The 9,136-nt window shown below is 50.6% G+C and overlaps 1 pseudogene; it reads right to left on the bottom strand.

The window, feature by feature from the left end:
* Window positions 1-374: 374 nt before the first annotated feature.
* On the bottom strand, window positions 375-581 carry LOC142261456 (U2 spliceosomal RNA; annotated as a pseudogene).
* Window positions 582-9,136: the final 8,555 nt, after the last annotated feature.

A 9,136-nucleotide genomic window follows, 5' to 3' on the forward strand; every position in this document is an offset into this window, starting at 1 on the left:
CCACAATCCCTACACCATGCTTCAATGGATTCTCTCATCCCAGCCCAGTAAAACTACATATTTTACACAGTCATAAGCAGCCAAAAGGGATCTATTCTATTCAATTGCAAATGATCTAGATAAGACTGAGAATAAGATACTGCACGGGACATAGCAGAGTTGGTCAAGTTGAGTGGAGATGAGTTTGCTATTTGGCACAGCTTTTTGCATCAATAAAGCAAGTAAAAGGTGTGAAAGATAAAAAAAAGGGTGAAAGTGTGAAAAGTGAATTGGCCAAATTGAGGTGCATATAAAGTTTTTGCTTTCTTTCAATTAACTAATGGGGCTCATTTGAATCAGGTGAATTGAGTTCTGCTTTTGGAAACTGGGTTAAGAAGGGGTGCACCGGTCCTGGAGGTACTGCAATACCAGGTCAATGCGTGCAGTGGACAGAGCAAGATTTTTTCCATCTCCTTGTTCTAAAAATCCATTTAATATATGGTCCCCAGAGAGGGGACGTATCAGATATTAAACTGATAAGAACAGATTTAATTTTTTTTTTTTTCTGTTTATCAGTAGGACTTCAAAATAACAAAGGTGATCGCCTCCCGTTGCCTGGGAACCGTCCAGGCACAAGAGGGCTATGTGTCACCAGAAGGCGCACACACTTCCTCAAGGCCGGCAGACGTGCAATCCCAGGCACCTTCCAGTACCGACCAAGGTAGCGTCCTCCGAAACTACACTTGATCTTAGCCAAAAGGCCGAGAAGCTATAACCCGAATTGGTTACGGCCTTGAGTGGCACCCTGGCCTATACCGGACACATCTTAGGGAGAGGGAGACAAACCCACGCCTACAGAAGACATTTTGTCACCCAAGCCAACCCTTGAAAAGGCTGTTTTGCAGAGCAAAAACAAGAAGAATGGTGCTTTTTGCAGCCGCCGCCCACTGCAATGAATCTGAATAACTCCTCCTTTTGGACACAAGCACCTCCCCTCCCCCTTGCAGTCTTTCCAATTCATGATACAAAAAGACGGACGGACAGGACAGGACAGGACAGGCTGCCTGACTTTCCGTCACTGCCACCCTTTGCCATCCTTGCCCGTAGAAAGCCCTTTCATCATCCCCAAACCCTAATCTTTTCCCTTCCCTTCCCAGATGCGTCTCACTCCCTTTCATTAGGAAGTGAGCGCAGCCTTTTCTCCGTTCTGCACATGCGCGACGTTAAACACAAATGCGCAGGCGTGCGTTCCATTACCCTCACTGCATTCCACTCCCATACAGGAAGTGGGCGCAGCTATTACTACGGTCGCACATAAAAGAACCCACGGCCACCACTGCACATAGCTGACTCCACCACAGGACACCCACTTCTACACCAACGCAGGTAAGACAGGATCGGCACCTCTATGCTCCCGTTACAATCAGGCTCAGTCACCATGTGATAACGCTCTCAACTCTTTAGTTGCAGGCTCCCCTTGCTTCACCTCCACTGGCTGTGCTGCCATTTCCTCTCCCACCTGGAAGGTATACTTTATTCCACTATTTTCCTGTTTCTCTCTTCCCCCTTTTCCCATAACCTACTTTTATCTGCATTTGTGAGGTATCTATATGCTATTTACATCATAGTTTTATTCATTAATATGGAAGGGAAGAGTGCCCATGAGAGTGTTGAACTGCGGAGAGCAAGAGATTAAGCTGCTCCGATTTGCCACCATTGATAAGCTGTTCTCAGTAGATACACATGCTATCCAAACAGCAGCATCCACCATTGCTTCAGCCCACCCATTCAGTGACAGCTCACCAAGTCAGCCAGAGGAGTGGTGTAAGGAATTACACGTAGGCACTGACTCCACACCTTCACATCACAAGAAGGGGGTCTACAGGCTAGTGCAAGAATACGAGCAAGTCTTCAGCAAACATCCGCTAGACTTTTGAAGAATAAAAGGGGTCAAACACTACATCCCCACAAGTGCACACCCACCCATCAAAGAGAGATATAAGCCAAAACTACCTGCACATTACCAGTGTACCAAGGACATGTTGAGCAACATGAAGGAGGCTGGGGTTATCCGTGACAGTTGTAGCCTCTGGGCAGCTCCGTTGGTCCTGTTAAAGAAGAAGGACAGCACCACTCCCCTGTATTGAGGAATAGCTAGCTGCATTGAGAACTGCAAATTATTTTTCTACCCTTGATCTCACTAGTCGCTATTGGCAAGTGTCCGTTGCTGAGGCAGACCGGGAGAAGACCGCCTTTGCCACCCCGATGGGTCTCTGCGAGTTCAAAAGCATGCCCTTCGAGCTGTGCAATTTGCCAGGAACCTTCCAGAGGCTGATGGAATGCTGCTTGGGACACCGAAACTTTGAAACGGTACTGCTATACCTTTATGATGTTATTGTTTATTCTAAAGCAAACAAGATTTTAGGGTGTATAAAAAGGGAGATTAGATCCGGTGATCCCAACGTATTGTTACCCCTCTATAAATCACTTGTAAGGCCACATCTGGAATATGGGGTAAAGTCCTGAGCAGGTTGATAACCATTGGTTTGAGCATGGTAGGGTGTAGTGCGCATCTTCCTGCATCGGTAAAAGCTGCAGAAGTCCTTGAAGATTTCCGCTTCAAAGGCTGTGCCTTGATCTGTGAGGACTCTCTCTGAGTAGCCATGAGGTCTGCATAAGTGTGCTTGGAAGACCTTCGCTGCAGTATGGGCCATTAGATCTTTGACTTGTACCACAACCATAAATCTCGAGTAGTTGTCTACCATCGTAAGTGCATACGTGAGCTCGCCTCGATATTCTGCAACAAAACTCCCTTTTTCGATTTCAGTTTCAGCAAACACTCCTCTTCCTGTAGAAAATATTTATCATTACCTAAGACAGTCATTCTAATGCATGACAATATTAAGGCAATTTAGTTAAAACTTGTTTTAACTCACCTTTAAGGGGATTGATGTATTTCATGGTCAATCCAGGTTTGTCAGTGATGGCACTGACATAATGTATGGCGTCTTTTTCGGGCGTTATCCTTTGCCTTTTCATTGTGAAAATCCAGTTGCCTATATCAAAGCAAATTCTACTACTTGTAAAGTATGCAGAAAATGAAATGTAGAACATATAACATCAACTGCTTAGGAACGCATCATAGGTTAGTACTTAAAAGGATATTGTCATGTTCTAGTCATAATGCAAGCTGGACATTTTTCATGTTACCCTGTAATCGCCGGCCTGTTCTAATGCTCACAAGCCAAGATATAGGCTCAGCTGCTAAGGCTTCCCTCTGCCTTCTGAATGAAACTTGAATATGTCTGGGTCACTGTGTATATAGCAGGTGCTCAGAAAAAATAAGAGTCAATTCAATAGAAATAGCTCTGGCACACTATAGTGATCAATAACGTAAGAAAAGAACTCTTGGAATGCTGAAAATTCTTTATTTGTGCAAAAGGATAATTCATCCAACGTTTCGACCTTGTTTTTAGGTCTTTATCAAGGATAAAGTTATCTAAGATCATAAAGGGTTACAAAACCATATAAACACGTAATTAGTACATAGTACAACATAACAGTACAATATATTGCTACTTGAGAGTACAATGGGTCAAATGACCATGATGCACATACAAAAAATTTTTCCAAAGCCATAGTGAAAACATTTGTACTGAGGAAAGAAAATTTCCACATGACCTATCTGGAGAAACATTCTGGATCAAACAACCAAAAATAGTCAAGCAGGTAAATACACACCTATATGGATAACAGGATGATATGTGTTCAATTGTATAGCGTCATTGCCATTAAGGTACAAATGGAAAACTTGCAATCCTATATAGTGAAGGAAATGAACACATATCATATCAAAGAACACAGGAACATGGGTGTGAGAAAAACCTCAATGTTTATACTTTGTTCTTTATAATGGTGTGAACATGTATATGTCTCAGTACCTTATGCACTTGAGAATTCTAGTGAGTAGATCATGAAAGCCTATTTCAGAACTGGAATCGGTAAATAATTGTAGGTGGAATCTAAATGAAAAGATGGTACAAGTGTTATCATGACACGTGGGCTATAACACAATGGACCGTGTGACAAAGAAGAAAGGAGAGAAAGAAGAGGAAGAAAATGCAACTACCTGTAACATTACGTGATAGTCACTGGTAAGTATCACTTGACAATTCAAGTGAAAAAGGATTCCTTTATTAAAGGGTTCTCAGTCGCCTCAGGATCATGAAATACTAGGGTAAATGATATGAGAATGGGTAAGAAGCACCACTAAAGGAAATATGAGATGCAGGACATCTATATATATAATTGCCTTATTCTGTCTGTCTGTCTGTCTGTCTGTCTATCTGTCTGTCTGTCTGTCATGCTCCGAAATTGTGTCCTTACGGTGACACAAAGCTGATTGGCCGCTGGGCTCGCCATGGCCCCGCCCCCCCACACGGATTGGCCTCTCGCCCCGGCTCTCTGCAGGCCCCGCCCCCTCACGCAATGCACGCTCGCTCTGGCCCAACTGACACGGGGCTCCGATTCCCAGGTGAGTACACACATCAGATCACACTCACTCTCACACTCACTCTCACACATCACATCCACACATCACAACATGCTGGGATATCGCTTGCTTCTACACCGGCTCCGTCAGGATCCCAGCAGCGCCAGACATAACCTTGCGATGCTGGGATCTTCACGGAGGCCGTGAAAGCTGGTAACCATTATACACATCGGGTAACTAAGGTCCCTTAGTTACCCGATGTGTATCATAGTTACCAGTGTACACCGGCTCACACTCACTCTCATACACACCTCACACACACATCACATCGCATCCACACATCAAGGTCCTGCAGCTGCGGAAAATACACACACATAACAGCACACACATAACAGCACACACACATAACAGCACACACATACACACACACATAACAGCACACACACACACACAAATCAGATCACACTCACTCACATACACACATCACATCGCATCCACATACTCACAACATCCTGGGATATCGCTTGCTTCTCGGCGGCGATACTGTGCTGTTGTGAGCTTCCAGGACCTGACGGAGGATCACATGGCCAGAAGCATGTGATATCCCCGGATGTTGTGAGCATCAGCGCGTATGTGCAATATCGTCAGTGTCTGTGTGTGTGAGTGTATGCGATCGGGTGTGTGTGAGTGTATGCGATCGGGTGTGTGTGTGAGTGTATGCGATCGTGTGTGTGTGTGAGTGTATGCGATCGGGTGTGTGTGTGAGTGTATGCGATCGGGTGTGTGTGTGAGTGGATGCGATCGGTTGTGTGTGTGAGTGGATGCGATCGGTTGTGTGTGTGAGTGGATGCGATCGGTTGTGTGGGTGAGTGGATGCGATCGGTTGTGTGGGTGAGTGGATGCGATCGGGTGTGGGTGAGTGTCGGCAGAGGAGCACGGCGTGCTGGAGGAGGCTGGGAGCAGAGAGGCTGATCTTGGGGAAGGCTGGGAGGAGGGGGCTGATGCTGAGGGAGGCTGGAAGGAGAGAGGCTGAGCAAACGTGCTCCATCCGCCATACTGCGCACTCCCCATCGTGCTGCATCCCCCATGCTGCGCACTCCCAAACGTGGTCCATCCGCCATGCTGCGCACTCCCAAACGTGGTCCATCCGCCATGCTGCGCACTCCCAAACGTGGTCCATCCGCCATGCTGCGCACTCCCAAACGTGCTCCATCCGCCATGCTGCGCACTCCCAAACGTGCTCCATCCGCCATACTGCGCACTCCCCATCGTGCACCATCCGGCATGCTGCGCACTCCTAAGCGGATGGAGCATGATAGGGGGTGCGCAGCATGGCGGATGGAGCACGTTTGGGAGTGCGCAGCATGGCGGATGGAGCACGTTTGGGAGTGCGCAGCATGACGGATGGAGCACGTTTGGGAGTGCGCAGCATGACGGATGGAGCATGTTTGGGAGTGCGCAGCATGCCGGATGGGGCACGATGGGGAGTGCGCAGTATGGCGGATGGAGCACGTTTGGGAGTGCGCAGTATGGCGGTTGGAGCACGTTTCGGAGTGCGCAGCATGGCGGATGGAGCACGTTTGGGAGTGCGCAGCATGGCGGATGGACCACGTTTGGGAGCGCGCAGCATGGCGGATGGAGCACGTTTGGGAGTGCGCAGCATGGCGGATGGAGCACGTTTGGAAGTGCGCAGCATGGCGGATGGAGCACGTTTGGGAGTGCGCAGCATGGCGGATGGAGCACGTTTGGGAGTGCGCAGCATGCCGGATGGTGCACGATGGGGAGTGCGCAGTATGGCGGATGGAGCACGTTTGGGAGTGCGCAGCATGGCGGATGGAGCACGTTTGGGAGTGCGCAGCATGGCGGATGGACCACGTTTGGGAGTGCGCAGCATGGCGGATGGAGCACGTTTGGGAGTGCGCAGCATGGCGGATGGAGCACGTTTGGGAGTGCGCAGCATGGCGGGTGGAGCACGTTTGGGAGTGCGCAGCATGGCGGATGGAGCATGATAGGGGGTGCGCAGCATGGCGGATGGAGCACGTTTGGGAGTGCGCAGCATGGCGGATGGAGCACGTTTGGGAGTGTGCAGCATGGCGGATAGAGCACGATGGGGAGTGCACAGTATGGCGGATGGAGCACGTTTGGGAGTGCGCAGTATGGCGGATGGAGCACGTTTCGGAGTGCGCAGCATGGCGGATGGAGCACGTTTGGGAGTGCGCAGCATGGCGGATGGACCACGTTTGGGAGCGCGCAGCATGGCGGATGGAGCACGTTTGGGAGTGCGCAGCATGGCGGATGGAGCACGTTTGGAAGTGCGCAGCATGGCGGATGGAGCACGTTTGGGAGTGCGCAGCATGGCGGATGGAGCACGTTTGGGAGTGCGCAGCATGCCGGATGGTGCACGATGGGGAGTGCGCAGTATGGCGGATGGAGCACGTTTGGGAGTGCGCAGCATGGCGGATGGAGCACGTTTGGGAGTGCGCAGCATGGCGGATGGACCACGTTTGGGAGTGCGCAGCATGGCGGATGGAGCACGTTTGGGAGTGCGCAGCATGGCGGATGGAGCACGTTTGGGAGTGCGCAGCATGGCGGGTGGAGCACGTTTGGGAGTGCGCAGCATGGCGGATGGAGCATGATAGGGGGTGCGCAGCATGGCGGATGGAGCACGTTTGGGAGTGCACAGCATGGCGGGTGGAGCACGTTTGGGAGTGTGCAGCATAGCGGATAGAGCACGATGGGGAGTGCGCAGCATGGCGGATGGAGCACGTTTGGGAGTGCGCAGCATGGGGGATGCAGCACGATGGGGAGTGCGCAGTATGGCGGATGGAGCACGTTTGGGAGTGCGCAGCATGGCGGATGGACCACGTTTGGGAGTGCGCAGCATGGCGGATGGAGCACGTTTGGGAGTGCGCAGCATGGGGGATGCAGCACGATGGGGGGTGCGCAGCATGGGGGATGGAGCACGATGGGAGGTGCACACCTCCCCCCAACACACACACACACGCGCACTGCACAACACACACACACTAGGAATCACAAACAACGCCCTACACAGACACCCACACACACAGACAACGCTGCACACACAAATATACGCACATACTGCACAACACACACATTGCTCAAAACATACCTCCCCCCAAAACACACCACACCCACACAAACCGCACAACACACACACACACACAACGCTACAGACACACAGCGCTCCACAAACAACGCAACACACGCAACACACATACAACACCGCTCTCACCCCCCGCGACACTCAGAACATGTACAGCGCCCTACACAAACACTTGGTAACTACACACAACAACATCTATATATATAACAAAAATCATACATGAACTACACAATACGTAAATTCTAGAATACCCGATGCGTAGAATCGGGCCACCTTCTAGTCTATATCTATAATTGCCTTATTCTGTCTGTCTGTCTGTCATGCTCCGAAATTGTGTCCTTACGGGGACACAAAGCTGATTGGCCGCTGGGCTCGCCATGGCCCCGCCCCCCCACACGGATTGGCCTCTCTCCCCGGCTCTCTGCAGGCCCCGCCCCCCTCACGCAATGCACGCTCGCTCTGGCCCAACTGACACGGAGCCGCGACTCCCAGGTGAGTACACACACACACATCAGATCACACTCACTCTCACACTCACTCTCACACTCACCTCACACATCACAACATGCTGGGATATCGCTTGCTTCTACACCGGCTCCGTCAGGATCCCGGCAGCGCCAGACATAACCTTGCGATGCTGGGATCTTGACGGAGGCCGTGAAAGCTGGTAACCATTATACACATCGGGTAACTAAGGTCCCTTAGTTACCCGATGTGTATCATAGTTACCAGTGTACACCGGCTCACACTCACTCTCACACACACCTCACACACACATCACATCGCATCCACACATCACATCGCATCCACACATCAAGGTCCTGCAGCGGCGGAAAATACAGACACATAACAGCACACACACATAACAGCACACACATAACAGCACACACATAACAGCACACACATAACAGCACACACATAACAGCACACACATAAAAGCACACACATAACAGCACACACATAACAGCACACACATAACAGCACACACATAACAGCACACACATAACAGCACACACATAACAGCACACACCTCACACATCACATCGCATCCACATACTCACAACATCCTGGGATATCGCTTGCTTCTCGGCGGCGGTACTGTGCTGTTAGCTTCCAGGACCTGCGGGAGGATCACATGGCCAGAAGCATGTGATACCTCCGGATGTTGTGAGTATAAGCGCGTATGTGCAATATCGTCATTGTCTGTGTGTGTGAGTGGATGCGATCGGGTGTGTGTGAGTGGATGCGATCGGGTGTGTGTGAGTGGATGCGATCGGGTGTGTGTGAGTGGATGCGATCGGGTGTGTGTGAGTGGATGCGATCGGGTGTGTGTGAGTGGATGCGATCGGGTGTGTGTGAGTGGATGCGATCGGGTGTGTGAGTGTCGGCAGAGGAGCACGGCGTGCTGGAGGAGGCTGGGAGCAGAGAGGCTGATCATGGGGAAGGCTGGGAGGAGAGAGGCTGATGCTGGGGGAGGCTGGGAGGGGGAGGCTGGGACGAGGGAGGCTGATGCTGGTGGAGGCTGATGCTTGGGGAGG

The sequence above is a fragment of the Anomaloglossus baeobatrachus genome, unplaced genomic scaffold (assembly GCF_048569485.1).
Source record: "Anomaloglossus baeobatrachus isolate aAnoBae1 unplaced genomic scaffold, aAnoBae1.hap1 Scaffold_2233, whole genome shotgun sequence".
Taxonomy (NCBI): Eukaryota; Metazoa; Chordata; class Amphibia; order Anura; family Aromobatidae; genus Anomaloglossus; species Anomaloglossus baeobatrachus.